Here is a 17,293-nt window from a genome sequence, read left to right on the forward strand (position 1 = left end):
ATAAATTATGTCATTTCTTTTGTATTGGATTAATGATGTCTTTCTAATACTTGAAATTTTTTATCTTTCAAATATTAAAGATGTTATAAATACTTCCTACAATCATTGTTAAACACACTTTAAGAATATTAATAGGTATAAGGGTGAGTGGCAAGTATAGTGATTTTGATTAAAAAATAAATAAAATTTTAAAATAAATAATAAATAATAATAATAACAATGTTATTGCAATATTTATTCATAATGAGGATTATTTTATTTTTGTTTGTTTATATATATAATTATTTATTGTTTAATCCTATGGATGGAGGACACGTTATTGAGCAATTGGGGATCACGATAAGGTGAGATTTTTTCAGGTACTTAGCCTTAATGAGATAAGTTTGGAATTAAAATAAATAGTTTAGGGGTGAGTTTGAGATGTTTTTTTAAACTCGGAGGTATTCTTGTCTTGTTCTACCCGCCTCAATTAGATATGTAATTAAATTTAAAATAATTTAATCTATTTTTTATTTTTAAAATATAAGGTAATAAAAAATTTACTTTTCAACAAATAAGTGATAAAAATTTATAATATTTATTTATTTATAAAATATATTGATTTTTAATGTAATACAAAAAAATTAAATGTGGTAGGGTAGGGCGTATATAAGAAATTTTCATACCTAGTCCACCATTTTTAAATTTTTTATTGGGATAATGAGAATAAATAATTTGTATAATAGGATGAAGTGGGATGAGGGTGACCGATCCCAAACTTGCTCCATAGTTGTTCACCTTTCCCTTTAATTTTTAGATGCAAATATAAATTGTAAGAAACAATTGGAAAGTAGAGTGGGTTGGATAGAGCTTTATGTCCTCTAGGGGTTGTTTGATGATTTATTCTTAATTTGTTTAATCTTGTGCATGCATTAGCCTAATTAAAAATAGTTGTGTAATTTAAATTGTATTATTAAATCAATATGACCTTGTTTAGTATGTAAGAATGAAAAGCGGGAATGATCGTCTCGTTCATTGTCTCGTCTATTCTTATTTTTTGATAACTCAAGTGATGATGAAAATGAAATAAAATATAATTTCAATGGAAATGGAATCTCATTTATAAGTGAGATAAATTCATCTCTAATGTAAGGCATTTTGATTCATTTGATGTACATTGTTTTTTAAAACACTTTCCAGTAAATAAAAAATCAAAAACTTGTTTGATAAGTTATTTTTAAAAAACTTTATTTTTATTTTTATTTTATAAAAAATTATAAATTCAATTTAAATAATATAAACCACATTTAGTTTAAGTTTTATTAAAAATAAAAATAATTTTTTTAATTATAAATAAATTAAAATTAAGTATTTTTAATAAAATATGAATACTAATGTTATAATAAAATAACAAATTATATATATATTATAAAATTATGGATATTAACATCCTCACAAAGACATAATTGATGTATTTTGTTAAAAATAAATAATGATGATTTAAAATTAATAATTGCTAATAATATTTTATTTTAAATGAATAAAAATAAATAAAGTATATTTTTTTAAGGTACAAATGAGGCAAACAATTACAGACAAAATATTCTAATTTTTTTTAATCCGTAATTAATTAATCAATTTTTCTAATTTCAAATTATTCTTACAAATTAAAAGATTCATTAAAGAATTTTAAATATTAACTATGTCTCAAATAATTATCCTTAAATTTTTTATTATTTCTTTATATTTTCCCTTCCTTTTAGAATAATTTCTACTTGTTCATTAAAATTAGTACTATAAATATTTAAAAAAAACTTTTTGTTTTTAAAAATAGAACATTAGTTTTTAAGTCACATTGTCAAACCGAATTTTATTATTTAATTAAAAAAACTCTCAAAGATGTTTTTTTTAATGAAAATAAAAATTATTTAAATTGTGCAATTTGAGAGGTTTTTATATAAAAAATTATTTTAAATTATGTGTACGAATATTATTGTCAATTTATTTATTTATTTTTTCATGTTTATTCCATGTGTTAGCCAACATTAAAATGAAAACAAATAATTATTCTAATATTACATTCCTTGGTGCATTAAAATATAAAAATTAGAATCACGAAATTCATTCTCATTCAAGAGAAATAAGAATAAAAACAAAATATCAATTCTCATTCTCCCATTCACATGCACCAAATATGATCTATATGTATTTAAAGCTTATATTAGTTCTTGGAGAGCCTTTGGGGAACATTTTGTATTAGGATTGATTGTAAATACTTTTATTTTTGTTTGTCTTAGCTAAATGTTGGATTGGGAATTAGATTGTTTGGGACTCCACTTAGTTGAACTTTAAATTGATAAATGATATCTAAAATTAAATTTTTGATTGTATAAAAATATATAAATTGACTAGTTGACTGTCGGTCTAGATTAATGTGACTCTTAGGGTCAAATATTTGATTTAAGCTCACAGATCGAGTTTTGAATCACCTAGATCTAGGTGATGACAAATTAAATAGTAGCATAAGAGCCAAAGGTTGTGATAATACCTTAATGTTAGTATGGGTGCTTGTGTATTTATTCACCCTTCAACATGAATTTAATAACATGTTTAATAACATGGATTTGGTTGAGATTGATAGTAATGTTATGATATATGAGTGTATGCTATGCTATTGCTTGGATTTGGTTGTGATGTTGTAACTACTAAATTGTTGTACTTGAATCAATTTTGCTTGCCCTCGAGGGTTAACTAGTTTAGGCTTTGGTTGATAATGGAAAATTGTTAGAAAGAACACGAAGGGGAAGGTCAAGGGTTACAAAGATATCAAATGAGATGGATTTGCATAAGAGAAAGTTAGAGAAGTGAGACGAGAATTAGAGAAATGACCCAATTTCTTAGGGATCAAGGTCTCAGTAGATTAAGATGTTCCTAGCCACAAGATGATTCAAGTGATACCCAAAGAAACCTCACTCAACAAAGACAACTATGAATAAGATGAAATCAATAAAGAAGTTCAAGGAAAAGCAACTCTAACCGTTTAATGAGGCTCCCAATGCAAAGGTGGTTATGAATTTGCTAAAATAAGATGATATTAGGAGGGTTACATATCATGGAGGAATATAAGGTACCTTTGGTGCATATATGTTAGTGGATGAGGCTGATTTTTGGTGGGGGATTATAAAGGGGATCTGTAAATTAGTCTTCAAGTACAAACTAATACTTAGAGGGGGAAGAACTAGAGAAATAATTGTTTATTATTCACTTGCTTATTAAGAGTTTTAAACTTATCTAAGGACACATTTAAGGAGTGTAGCAAGATGTTTTAGATTAGTCCTCAAACATTGAACTAACACTTAAATAAATTTAATACATCTTTTAAGAGCCAAAACCTAAATCAAACATACAAGCTATGAGTAAACTACTTATTTTGATAAAACAAAGAACTTGTTTGAATAAATTATTTTTAAAAATAAACTTTTTGTTTTGATTTTGTAAAAACATTGCAAATTCAATTTATATAATATAAATTAAATCTAATTCAAGTCTTATTAAAAATGAAAATAGTTTTATAATTAAAAAATAAAATTTTTTTTTATTAAAACATGTTTAATAATATTATAATAAAATCATAAATTATATTTTTTTATAAAAAAAATATGTTATTTTAGTATATGTTAGAAACATAAGGATATTGTAAATTTTTTTCTTTAAAAATGAATAATAATAATTTAAAATAATATTTTTAACAATACTTTATTTAAAATGAATAATGAATAATGAATAAAATTTAACATTTTAATATGTAAATGAGTCAAGTTTTTCATTTCGTGTATACATTTAGTACTAAATTACGAACATAATATTTTAGAATGTTTAAATATGTGATTAATTAGATTGATTTTTTGAATTCAAAATTATTCTAAAAAATTTTAAAATTTTAAATTATTAATTATGTCTTACTTAATTTATAATTTATTTACTTAAATTAAAAAATATATATAATAGTATGTATAGGAGAAATAATAAGTTTATGATTGATAATATATCAATTTTGGTCTATTATTATTTTTTTTTTAATAATTAGATGTATTTTTTCAATTCCAAATCATTTTTAAAAATTATTAGACCCATTAATTTATTTAAGAAAAATTGTCACTTGATTTGAAATTCATTTTTATAGTAAGAAAATTTATGAAAATATAATTATATTAAAAAATAATAATAAAGCCATTGTGAATAAATTTTTATCCATAAATTTATGATATTAATGAGTTTATTATTTAAGTTTCAAATTATTTTTAAAAATTACTAAACTTGTTAATGAATCCAACACATTAAGTTTTGTTTAATTTAAAGCTTATTTGCCTAATGAAAAAAAAAATAGAAAATAAATAAGAGAAACAATATAGTTATTTTTTATCAATAAATTTTTAATATTGATTGAATCATTATTTGAGTTTTAAGTTATTTTTAAAAATTACTTGAATCATTAATGAATCAAACGTATTAAGTTTTGCTTAATTTGGAGTTTATTTTCCTAATTAAAATATTTGTAAAAATATTAAAGAGAAAAACTAACACAAATGTTTAAAATAAATTATGGTCTATGACTTTCTAATGTTATTGAGTTTCATGCCTTTTAAGTACTAATTAAATTAATTTTTGAGTTTCTTTTTTAAAAATTAATAAATTTTACATATAAAATACAGTTTGATTTGAAATTTATTTATTTAATAAAATTTTTTAGAGAAGTTAAAAGAGATTTAGAAGAACATGTGTAATTTGAAGGAATATCATATTTGAAGGTTTTTAGTACCAATATTAAATCATGGAAAAAGAAATGAAATGATATCATGTTAAATTTATATGTTTTCCTTTTTGTTTTTAAAAATGAGTGAAAGTAATTTTTACTTATTCTTTAAAAACTATTGTCTATTCACTTTATTTTTAAAAACCGTTTTTAGAGAACAACGACCAAGCGGTGTTAAAAAAAATTTAAAAATAATTTTTTATTTTTAAAAATAAAAAATTGTTTTTAAATCACACTACTAAATAGGCTCTAATATAACTGATTATAGATTAAATATATTATTCATAATATTTTGGAATTTTGATAAGACATTTTTTGTTTTTTTGGATTTTTTTTCCCATCTAAATGGCATTAGATTCCATTCATTGGCATTTTGAATGTTGTTTGATATCCAAACCTAGGCTTGATAGCATCTTGACTTGATATGACATTTGTAGAAAATTATGGTGCTCTGTCTTGTTCAATGGGGCATCCATTGAAATGTTTATGGTTTATCCCCAATCTTGAAACACCTTTGCCCAAACTTTCAACCTTCTAAATATAGAAAGTTGGGCAATCCAGGGGAGAATTTTTCCCTTTCTTTTCAAGCAGGTCATGGATTTCTTTTTGGTAGATTTCTAATAGTTTGCTATCAATTGAATTGGTCTAGCATTTGTAAGAATCATTGTGTCCTTGAAGCTTGTCACATAGTGATACTATTGCATGTTTTTTTGTCCATACCAAAATGCACAAGGGTCTATCACTTATTATGCCAAACATTTTCAAAAAATTATTGAAGTTGCTTTTATTTTTTTTATTTTAAAAACAAAAAATTCTACTTTCAAAGCACACTTATACCTCACAAAAAAATACTTCTCTCACAATCTCCCATTGAAAATACACTTATCCCTATTAAAAACTACTTTCTTTTTTAAAAAAATGAGTTAATTATTCTATTCGATTTCGTTAGCTAAAATACTTTTATATAAGGTTAAGGGTAACACAAACATAAGAATAATACATACATGATAAAAACATGAACATGGTAATAATATTTGTAGACCCCTCTTGAACTAATGTTTTTTCTAACACCCGGGGAAGAGCTGTGTTTTTCATTCGAAAGTGGGGGTTGGTTTCCGGAGGAGCCGAGCATGCATGGATGTGGTGGTTGAGATGGTGACATATTGGATGAGCAAGGAGCAGGGAGCAGGTGAAGACTTGTGGGGGGAAGAAAAAAAAATGAGGAAAAAAAAAAAAAACTGGACGAAAAAATGGAAGAAAAATCGGGGGGAGGGAGGGTCGGCTGATTCGGTGGGGTGGGGAAGGAGATTTTTTTGAATAGAAAAAAAAAAAAAAAACAGAGAGGAACCGGGTGAAAAAGCTTGCGGATCTTTGGAGGATCTGGGAAGCACTTCAGGTATGGTTTCTTTGGGTATTTCTTATTGATTCTCCCTCATTATCATTGGTCTTTATCATCTCATCCTACTACTTGAGCATCTTTAGTTTATTTTGTTGCGCATTGAGTTGTGTTGGATCCGGATTTACTTTCATGCTTGCCCCTGTTTTGGTTCTTCCTTGCATTCCTCTGCTCTGGGTACCCATCACCTTACCCCCTCCGTCATCTTCTCAACAAGTCCAATATCCACCACCACCCACCCACCAATATCGGCAGCCATGGGGATTTCAGGAAAACCGAGTCTAGAACAACTCCACTCCTTCCATTCTCAAGGGTTTCTTGTGATTGAATCGTTTTCAAGCCCTAAAGAGATTGATGTCGTGAGAAGGAAAATGGACCAATTGCTTGACGGCTTTGATTGCTCCACTGCTGCCTCCATATTTTCTACCAAAAGCCAACAAAAATTGACCGATGATTACTTCTATGAGAGTGCCGAGAAGATTTCCTTTTCTTTGAGGAGAAAGCATTTTGGTGTGTTGCTGGAAAATATGAAAGGTTCAGATGTTGTTTTTGATGTGGTTGGGAAAAAGTTTTCATGCGTATAAGTTGGTATTAGCTGCTCGGTCCCTTGTATTTCAAAATGAATTTTTTTTGTTAGATTTGAGTGGAGGAAAATGATTGCAATTGGAGGGAGTGATGGAAAACATTACGTCAGGGAGACCTAATGTGGTTAAAAGACATAAGAAAATGAATTCATGGTTCTTTAAGGGACCCAGCAAGTTGGCAAAAAAGAAAAAAAATCTCCACCAACAATGAGGTCATTTTGTACATGGTTTGGTAAAGCCATTTAAGTTAATCCACCACGTGTCTTTTTTTTTTCTTTTTTTTTTTGTGTTATTCTTCATGCTTTGATATCAAAAGTTAACTTCCATATTTTCAATTTTCCAACTTAATTTTCCAAAACTCCATTTTTTTTACTTTTCCAAAATTCCATTCTCAAAGTAATTTTTCCAAGCTTCTAATTTTAAGAATCTAATTTTCCGAAATTTCATTATCAAATTTTCTTTTTAAAATAATTCCTCAAAATTCTAATTTTCCGAGATTTCATTTTTTAAAAAAATTTAAAATTTCAAAATTCTATTCTCAAAATAATTTTCCCAAATCCCAATTTTCGAAATTTAATTTTTTAAAATTCCATTCACAATTTTGCTTTTTAAAATAATTTCAAAAATTTCAATTTTCACATTTATTTATTTAATTATTATTATTTTCATTTTTATTGTTATTATATTTATTTATTTACTTTTAAAATTCCATCTTTAAATAATTCTTAAAAATTTTGATTTCCAAATTTAGTTCTTAATTTCTTATATTCCAATTTTCCAATTTTCAAACTTAATTTCCAATTTCCAAAATTCCAATTCTCACATTTATTTAGTTATTTGTTTATTTATCTATTATTATTATTATTATTATTATTATCATTTTATTTGTTTAATTAAAAAAATACCACATTCGAATAATTTTCGAGATTCCATTTTTTATAATTTAATTTTCATAATTTGTACTTCTCAAACAATTTTTCAAAATTCTAATTTCTCTCAAATTTAATCTCCAAGAATTCTAATCATTAAATTTAACTCCCAAGACTCTGATTTTCAAGTAATCTTCGGGAGTCCAATTTTCAAATAAATCTAAAAAATCTAGTTTTCTCTCAAACAATTTTAATTCCACTCTGGTTTTTAAATAATCTTTCATTTTTTCTTTGTTTTTTTTTTTTGTTTTTTTAATAAGCATGAATGAATTTTTCATAATTCCAAAATTATGGAATTTGTGATATTAATTCATACAAAATAAAACGGGCTTTGGTGGGGGCCCGACATATGTGATGTTATGATTGTTTGATTGATCGATTTGATTGTCATACATGATTGATTTACTTTGTTCCATGATATGCACATGACCATCCTACGTTTGTTCAGTAACCTTTGATTCTCATGAGATAAATCAGGTCATCACTCAGGTACGCTCTTTGGCTCTCATAATCATTCGGGTATTTTGTCTTGATATTCATTCGGTATCCATTGATTTACTAATCAATCGTCATGCTTGCCTCATTTTATTAGTAGAGACCCATCTTTAGGGACTTAGAGGGGTGTTACGGTTTTTACCGTACCTTCCCAAAAAGTATCCTGACCCTCGAACTCGATCCGATTTTTCACATACCACATTTTCCAAAATAAGGAGTCACACTTAGGGTTTTCTTTCTTATTTTGTTTACCCTTTTAAAAATAAAACAAAAATAAGTGGCGACTCCAAGTCATTTTCAAACAATAAATAAAATCAAATTTTCAAATAAAAATCGAGCTCGCCATCAAGTGGAAAACGCATGAGCCGAAATGCTAGGTCCACAAAATGGCGACTCCACTGGGGATCGATTAGAGGGTCAAACTTGAACTTAAGATGGGGCAAATGTGACGTTTGATTAGTCGATCAGTGGGTACCCACCTCTCTTTGTGCGTGTGTTTGCTTGACTGTTGATTACACATCGAGAGCTCTTGATATCATTATCCTTGATGCATGATTAGTTATGGTATTCGTTTGAGGCATCGACACGTTGATTATATTGATTTATCATTTCACTTTTCCTCACATATTGACTCTTCTTGTTGTATGATCACTCTACTTACCTTGACATGTGCATTCTTCTTGTTGCTTATCTTGTTCTTTTTTACATGATTGATTCTTTTGGTTGTATATTATCATGATTGTTATGGAGCATTCTATCATTGCTAGATATTCATCTGGATTAGCTTATGTGTAGATTTGGATGATATATACCTGTTTCGCATGACTGTCTGTTGCATGACTTCTCTCATTCTGTGTGATTGCATGAGTTATTTGTCTATGTGTGGCGTACATCTATCCCCTTACCTCCAACTTTCTTAGTTTCGGTCATTTCCTTCATTTCGGTTATCACTTTTGCAAGTGTGAGGCCTTGTGTATGTTTGTTACTCTGACCGAGCTAGAGGTTAGGAGTAAGGTTTAGCGACGGGCTATATCGATGTTTGGGAGCATTCTGGAGGAAGCCGACACATTGATGTCGATTAGAGTCCGATCATTGAAGACCTGTATAGCATAGAGCTAGGTTTCATGGATATTTGTGTGGCCAGTGTGTTTCCTTTTTTGTTTTAGCTTCTTAGGGTTTTCAGATGCACCTACACCGTCACTATGCACATCAGCTGACCATTGAGAGTTGAGAGTTTTGAGAGGTTTTTCCATAGAAAACCCCCTGGGATGTCGAGGTAGTGCATGTGTGGAGGTGATGACCACCTTGCACGGAAGCGCCCCGTCTTTTCGGAGGCGTGCAGAGGGTTGCGTACCGTCGGAGGGTATGATCGCTTCTGCTAGGGATCTTTTAAAGTCCACCCATATCCGTTTAGAGCCATCTTGACCTCGTAGGTTGAGCCGTAGATCCTTCGATTAGGACTCTCTCCTTACACGTGGGTGCATCTGAGGGCTTTAAGAGCCTTTGTGGTCATAGTTTGAATTCGACACTCCCTCTTTTTAGTTTCCATCTAAGAGTGCTCAAAGATTGGTATGAATTTGAGTATCGGTTGGATCACCTTTGTCATGTCGCCTTAGTTTATGTTTTTTACTCAATGAGTTTAACATGTTTTCTCCCTAGGGCTTTCATTTTCTTTTCTTGGCTTGACACATCCTTTAACTTTGTTGTCACTTGCTTGATGTTTTGGGATATGTTCATTGATCACATTTTTACACCGTACATCTATCATGGGCCTAGTACCCCATTCTTTGTATTTTCAACTCAATGCTCATATTGTCATTACGGAAAGGTGAAAGACACATTTACACTTTTTTCGAGAGAGTTGCCTTGATCACCTTATCATTTTTCTCTTACAGAGCTCGGGTTGAAGGTTGAATCAAGGATATGTGGTTATAGATGGAGTATTGATCTCGTGATAGCGTGTTCTTCACATCTTTTTCATCTTGGATTATCGATAGGAATTCTCTAGTCACATTTGTAGCCATCTCACAGTGGACACCTTTATGACTCTAGAGTTCTCACCATAAATTTAGATTTCAGATTGCCACCTCAGGACCATGTGCTTGCATGTTGTACTGTTGTCTTTTAAGGTCTTATCTTGTGTCTTTCATCCATTCTGTTTGCATTGTAGAGAGTCATTTTAAGAGTTGTTTGAGTCTGAAGTCACATCCTTGGAGGAGAGTTGGGGGTCGATTGATCAGAGCAGATTCACATCAGAGTTCAGACAGTTCGGTCGAGATGTCAGACGAGCTAGCTTCCACACTTGCATCTATTCAGGAGTTCATGGCAAAGGTTAGTATACGTTTGGATCAGATAGAGAGTTCTCATCAGGATCATCATCCAATCGGCATTAACACTAACGATACAGTTCCCCATGTACCTCAGACAGCGCAGGTTTTTCCACTTGGGACTTCACATGGCATTCCATTCCATTTATCAGATCATTGTGAGACTGTTCCACTACCTACTGTCACAGTGCCACTCCCATTGTTACTACTACTGATGATGCTCGATTGGCCGAGCAGGAGGCCAGGGTTGAGAGGCTTGAGTCCAGGATGAGATAGATCAGATTGCAGGATGGAGGTTTGACTTGGGATGATAGAGATGGCATACCGACGACTAGCTTGCCCGCCAAGTTTCGCATGCCAGATATTGAGCGCTATAGTGGAATTGGTTGTCCTAAGATCCACTTGAGACTATACAGCACAGTCATGAAAGCACATGGGATAGATGATGCACAGTTGGTGACCCTTTTCCCTATGTCACTTAGTGGGGCAACTTAGAGGTGGTTTGCTTCAGTTGAGCCTTCAAGACTTCGCACCTGGGAAGATGTGGCTCATGAGTTCCTGACTTAGTTTGCTTTTAGCGTCGACATTGATGTATCCAGACGAGAGTTGGAGGCCACCAGGCAGAGGCCAAATGAGTCTATTTCTTCATTTGTCAATCGTCGGAGGACAAAGGTAGTTGTTATGATAGACCGGCCTAAGGAGCAGTATCAGATTGATATGGTTCTTCGGAACCTACAACAGAGGTTCGCTAAACGCCTTGTGGGCATCCCATTTCAGGATCTTAAGAGTCTACTTCATGCAGCTTTCAATGTCAAGGAGGCCATTGCTCGAGGATTATGGACAGATACTGCTACTTCCCCTGACAATAAGGGAAAAAAGTCGTTTGGATCATCTAGTAGATTTGGAGAGGTTGGTGCTATTAGCTATCAGCATCAGAGGCCCGCGCATCACTCATCTTACAGGTCTCCTATAGTCAGAGTTCATTTCTCTCATCCACAGTATCAGTATCAGCCGGTTTATGTTCAGGAGCCTTACATTGCTCAGATTAGCATGCAACCACGACCACCACATCCGAGAGCCACTACTCACCCACCACCTAAACCATATGCATAGAGGCCCGCGAGACAGTTCACTCCATTGGGCATGACTTTGACTAGAGCTTTCGAGAAGCTCAGGGATGTTGGTTTGATTGTTCCTTTGGCACCATGCCCTTTGCCACATCCCCTTCCTCTTCATTTCCGCTCACATGAGCATTACTTATATCATCAGATTTAGGGGCACGATACTGAGCGTTGTTCGGCACTCTATCATGCGATACAGGACTTGATCGATTCAGGGTTGGTCAACTTTTCTGAGCCAAGTGTGACCACCAATCCCCTGCCTACGCATTCTATACATGCAGTTTCCCCTCCTCCTAGCCTTCAGTAGATTGATCTGGATGTTGATGATATTGATGGTCATATGGTATTTTGGGATTTTTCGAGTTGATGACTTGGTTCAGTTGACATGGGTACATCATTTTGTAGCGATTTAGCTCGGAACACCTTTCATTTTGATTTATGGTCGTCATTAGAGTCGTTCCCGTTCTATCGGGTCCAGTCTTTAGTTCATTAGATTTGCTTTGTTGAGTCCAGTTTGGTTTAGAGTCGTTGTTATAGTTCATGCTGAGAGTCTAGTCGTTTGTAGTCTTTTATCGCTTCACACATGATGTACTCATTTGGTTCATTTAGTGATATGATTTTTTTATTTTTAGTATGTATTATTCTCTTTTCTAATGAGTATGTTTTGCATATCTTGCGTTGATGTGTGCTATGCTTTCGATATGAGACATAGTTTCACTTATGCGTCATGATCACTTTGGTTTGACCTATCATGAAGGATATTGAGCCTATTGACCTAGGATTAGGAGATCGACTTAGGGAATTCGAGACTGTGACCCATTTCACCTTCTAATCAGAGCAGTACCGTATCTATATCCATATCCTGACTTTTCAGACTTAGTAACCTTCTCATTTTGAGCCTGACATGACACCACCTCTTGGTACCATTATATGACTTTACTACCTTTGTTCGCCTTAGCATACTACAATCTCATTGCCTATTCCTTCCATCATTTCCTTGATCTGACCAGGTTGAGTCCGAGATGATTAGACCTGAGATGGACTTTGCATGATGATAGATGGATCATGATGAGAGAGTGGCTTGACTGCTTGATGATGTTGCTGAGACAGAGGGGTTATCATGAAGCATCCAGATTTGAGCCATTGCACATGACTTCAGAGAGTCGGGATGATTAGAGATGCTGATCTTATGAGACGATGGTGAGTGGCTTATGATGATATAGTGAGGTGATTGTTGAAGGACATTGATAGTTATCACAGAGCATCAATGAGTTAGTTTTCAGTTTCTGGGACCGCACCTATATCGATCGGTCATCATCCTGTTTGTTTTAGTTTAAGTTTTCGGGACCGTACCTATATCAATCGGTCATTCATCTTGTCTGTTTAGTTTGAGTCAGGATCACACTTATATCAATCGGTCATCTTCCTATCAGTTTGTATTCAGTTCGGGTCAGGGTTGTACCTATATTGATCGATCATTATCATGTTAGTTCAGTTTAAGTGTTTAGGGTCACACTTATAGCGATCGGTCATCGTCTTATTAGTTCGAGTCGGGGCCACACCTATATCGATCGGTCATTGCCATGTCAGTTCAGTCTTATCTTTAGCATAGACCACACCTTGTACGATTTGTCACATCTTTGTCTTTTCCTTGGTTTGAAAATTTCAGTCATGACGATCGCATCCCGTCTGTTTTAGGTGATTTCGGTCATGGTGACCGTATCCCGTTCTTTCCTTTGGTTTGGTGATTCCGATCATTACGACCATGTCCCGTTCCTTTCTCTATTTTCGGTGACTCTAGTTTTTGCACACCTTATCCTCACAGCTTCACATTTCATCCTACTTCTATATAGTGGACGTGTGGTTTCTTCATTTGTACACATATATTCCTGTGCTCCTTGGTGATTCGACTGCTACTCAACTTTGACATCGATTTTCGAGTCACTTTTGGAGACATCTTAGAGAAAGTCTGGATCCATAGCATAGCTTTAGAGGCACTCTGAGAGCTACCTTCCTCTTAGGATTTTAAAACTCTTGTTGTTCTTTTGTCGGTTCGAGCAAGTTTGTGTTCCACTTGTGTACCTTTAGGGGTCTTTCTTTTTCTTCGGCAGAGTTCACTTCATTTCACTCACTATTCACACTTTCTTTTCACTCTAGTGTTCATATTTCCTTACACTCGTGAACTCTACCAAAAAGGGGCATATTTGTAGACCCCTCTTGAACCAACATTTTTTCTAACACTCGGGGGAGAGCTGTGTTTTTCATTCGAAAGTGGGGGCCGGTTTCCAGAAGAGCGGAGCATGCATGGATGTGGTGGTTGAGATTGTGACATATTGGCTGAGCAAGGAGCAGGGAAAAGGTGAAGACTTGTAGGGAGGAGAAAAAAAACGAGGAAAAAAAAGCAAAAAATTGGACGAAAAAAGGGAAAAAAAAAATATGGAAGGAAGAAAAATCTGGGGGGGGGGAGGGTGATTCGGTGGGGTAGGGAAGGAGATTTTTTTGAATAGAAAAAAAAAACAGAGAGGAACCGGGTGAAAAAGCTTGCGGATCTTTGGAGGATCTAGGGATCACTTCAGGTATGGTTTCTTTGGGTATTTCTTATTGATTCTCCCTCATTATCATTGGTCTTTATCATCTCATCCTACTACTTGAGCATCTTTAGTTTATTTTGTTGCGCATTGAGTTGTGTTGGATCCGGATTTACTTTCATGTTTGCCCCTGTTTTGGTTCTTCCCTACATTCCTCTGTTCTGGGTACCCATCACCTTACCCCCTCCGTCATCTCCTCAACAAGTCCAATATCCACCACCACCCACCCACCAATATCGGCAGCCATGGGGATTTCAGGAAAACCGAGTCTAGAACAACTCCACTCCTTCCATTCTCAAGGGTTTCTTGTGATTGAATCGTTTTCAAGCCCTGAAGAGATTGATGTCGTGAGAAGGAAAATGGACCAATTGCTTGACGGCTTTGATTGCTCCACTACTGCCTCCATATTTTCTACCAAAAGCCAACAAAAATTGACCGATGATTACTTCTATGAGAGTGCCGAGAAGATTTCCTTTTCTTTGAGGAGAAAGCATTTTGGTGTGTTGCTGGAAAATATGAAAGGTTCAGATGTTGTTTTTGATGTGGTTGGGGAAAAGTTTTCATGCGTATAAGTTGGTATTAGCTGCTCGGTCCCTTGTATTTCAAAATGAATTTTTTTTGTTAGATTTGAGTGGAGGAAAATGATTGCAATTGGAGGGAGTGATGGAAAGCATTACGTCAGGGAGACCTAATGTGGTTAAAAGACATAAGAAAATGAATTCATGGTTCTTTAAGGGACCAGCAAGTTGGCAAAAAAGAAAAAAAATCTCTACCAACAATGAGGTCATTTTGTACATGGTTTGGTAAAGCCATTTAAGTTAATCCACCACGTGTCTTTTTTTTTTCTTTTCATTTTTTTTTGTGTTATTCTTCATGCTTTGATATCAAAAGTTAACTTCCATATTTTCAATTTTCCAACTTAATTTTCCAAAACTCCATTTTTTTTACTTTTCCAAAATTCCATTCTCAAAGTAATTTTTCCAAGCTTCCAATTTTCGGAATCTAATTTTCCGAAATTCCATTATCAAATTTACTTTTTAAAATAATTCCTCAAAATTCTAATTTTCCGAGATTTCATTTTTTTTAAAAAAAATTTAATTTTTCAAAATTCTATTCTCAAAATAATTTTCTCAAATCCCAATTTTCGAAATTTAATTTTTTGAAATTCCATTCACAATTTTGCTTTTTAAAATAATTTCCAAAATTTCTATTTTCACATTTATTTATTTAATTATTATTATTTTCGTTTTTGTTATTATTATTATTTTTTTTATTTTTTTAAAATTCCATTTTTAAATAATTCTTAAAAAATCCGATTTCCAAATTTAGTTCTTAATTTCTGATATTCCAATTTTTCAATTTTCGAACTTAATTTCCAATTTCCAAAATTCCAATTCTCACATTTATTTAGTTATTTATTTATTTATCTATTATTATTATTATTATTATCATTTTATTTGTTTAATTAAAAAAAATACCACCTTCGAATAATTTCCGAGATTCCATTTTTTATAATTTAATTTTCATAATTTGTATTTCTCAAACAATTTTTCAAAATTCTAATTTCTCTCAAATTTAATCTCCAAGAATTCAAATCCTTAAATTTAACTCCCAAGACTCCGATTTTCAAGTAATCTTCGGGACTCCAATTTCCAAATAAATTTAAAAAATCTAGTTTTCTCTCAAACAGTTTTAATTCCACTCTGGTTTTCAAATAATCTTTCGTTTTTTTTTCTTTTGTTTTTTTTTGTTTTTTTAATAAGTTATGAATTATTTGAAAAACAAAAATTTATTTGTTTTTCAAATAAATTATGAATGAATTTTCATAATTCCAAAATTATGTAATTTGTGATATTAATTCATGCAAAATAAAACGGGCTTTGGTGGGGGCCTGACATATGTGATGTTATGATTGTTTGATTAATCGATTTGATTGCCATACATGATTGATTTACTTTGTTCCATGATATGCACATGATCATCCTACGTTTGTTCATTAACCTTTGATTCTCATGAGATAAATTAGGTCATCACTCAGGTACGCTCTTTGGCTCTCATAATCATTCGGGTATTTTGTCTTGATATTCATTTGGTATCCATTGATTTACTAATCAATCGTCATACTTGCCTCATTTTATTAGTAGAGACCCATCTTTAGGGACTTAGAGGGGTGCTACGGTTTTTACCGTACCTTCCCAAAAAGTAACCTGACCCCCGAGCTCGATTCGGTTTTTCACAGACCACATTTTCCAAAATAAGGAGTCACATTTAGGGTTTTCTTTCTTATTTTGTTTACCCTTTTAAAAATAAAACAAAAATAAGTGGCGACTCCAAGTCATTTTCAAACAATAAATAAAATCAATTTTTCAAATAAAAATCGAGCTCGCCATCGAGTGGAAAACGCATGAGCCGAAATGCAGGGTCCACAATATTATCATTGACTCATCCACAAATTGTCTTATAAAATTATAACATTTTAATTATTTATTGATAATTTTCATGGCATATTTTTAGAAATAATAAAAATAAAGCAAGATGATATATTTTTAATAATGGTTTTGCATATTAATTTAACTATTGAATTCCAAGTTAAGAAGATTAAGACCTTGTTTGGAGTAGCTTCTTGTTTTTTTGCTTTAATGAGAAATAGAAGGCAAAACATAAGCTATAATTTTTAATTTCAACCCAATTTAATTTTACTTGTAGCACCAAATGTTGAATTCGAGGTCAAAATGATTAAGATCTTGATTGGAATAGCTTTTCTGTTTTTTTTTTTTTGCTTTAGTAAAATGTAGAAGGTAAAACCAAAGTTATAATTTCTTAAGGTGTTGAATATTGTAAAAGTTTTTTAAAATATGAAAGAATTTTTTATATAAATTAAAATAGACTTTTTTTTTAATTCTATATTAAATTTATTTTATTAAGTTATAAACCTTTTAAATAAAATTAGTTATAGTTTTATTGAATTTGAAAAAGAGTTTTTTGTTTCTAAAAAAATCCAAACAAGTTCTAAGGTTTGGTCAAGAGGTTACACTTGACCACATTAAATTGATTGGTTGAA

Source organism: Vitis vinifera, chromosome 7 (assembly GCF_030704535.1).
Source record: "Vitis vinifera cultivar Pinot Noir 40024 chromosome 7, ASM3070453v1".
NCBI lineage: Eukaryota > Viridiplantae > Streptophyta > Magnoliopsida > Vitales > Vitaceae > Vitis > Vitis vinifera.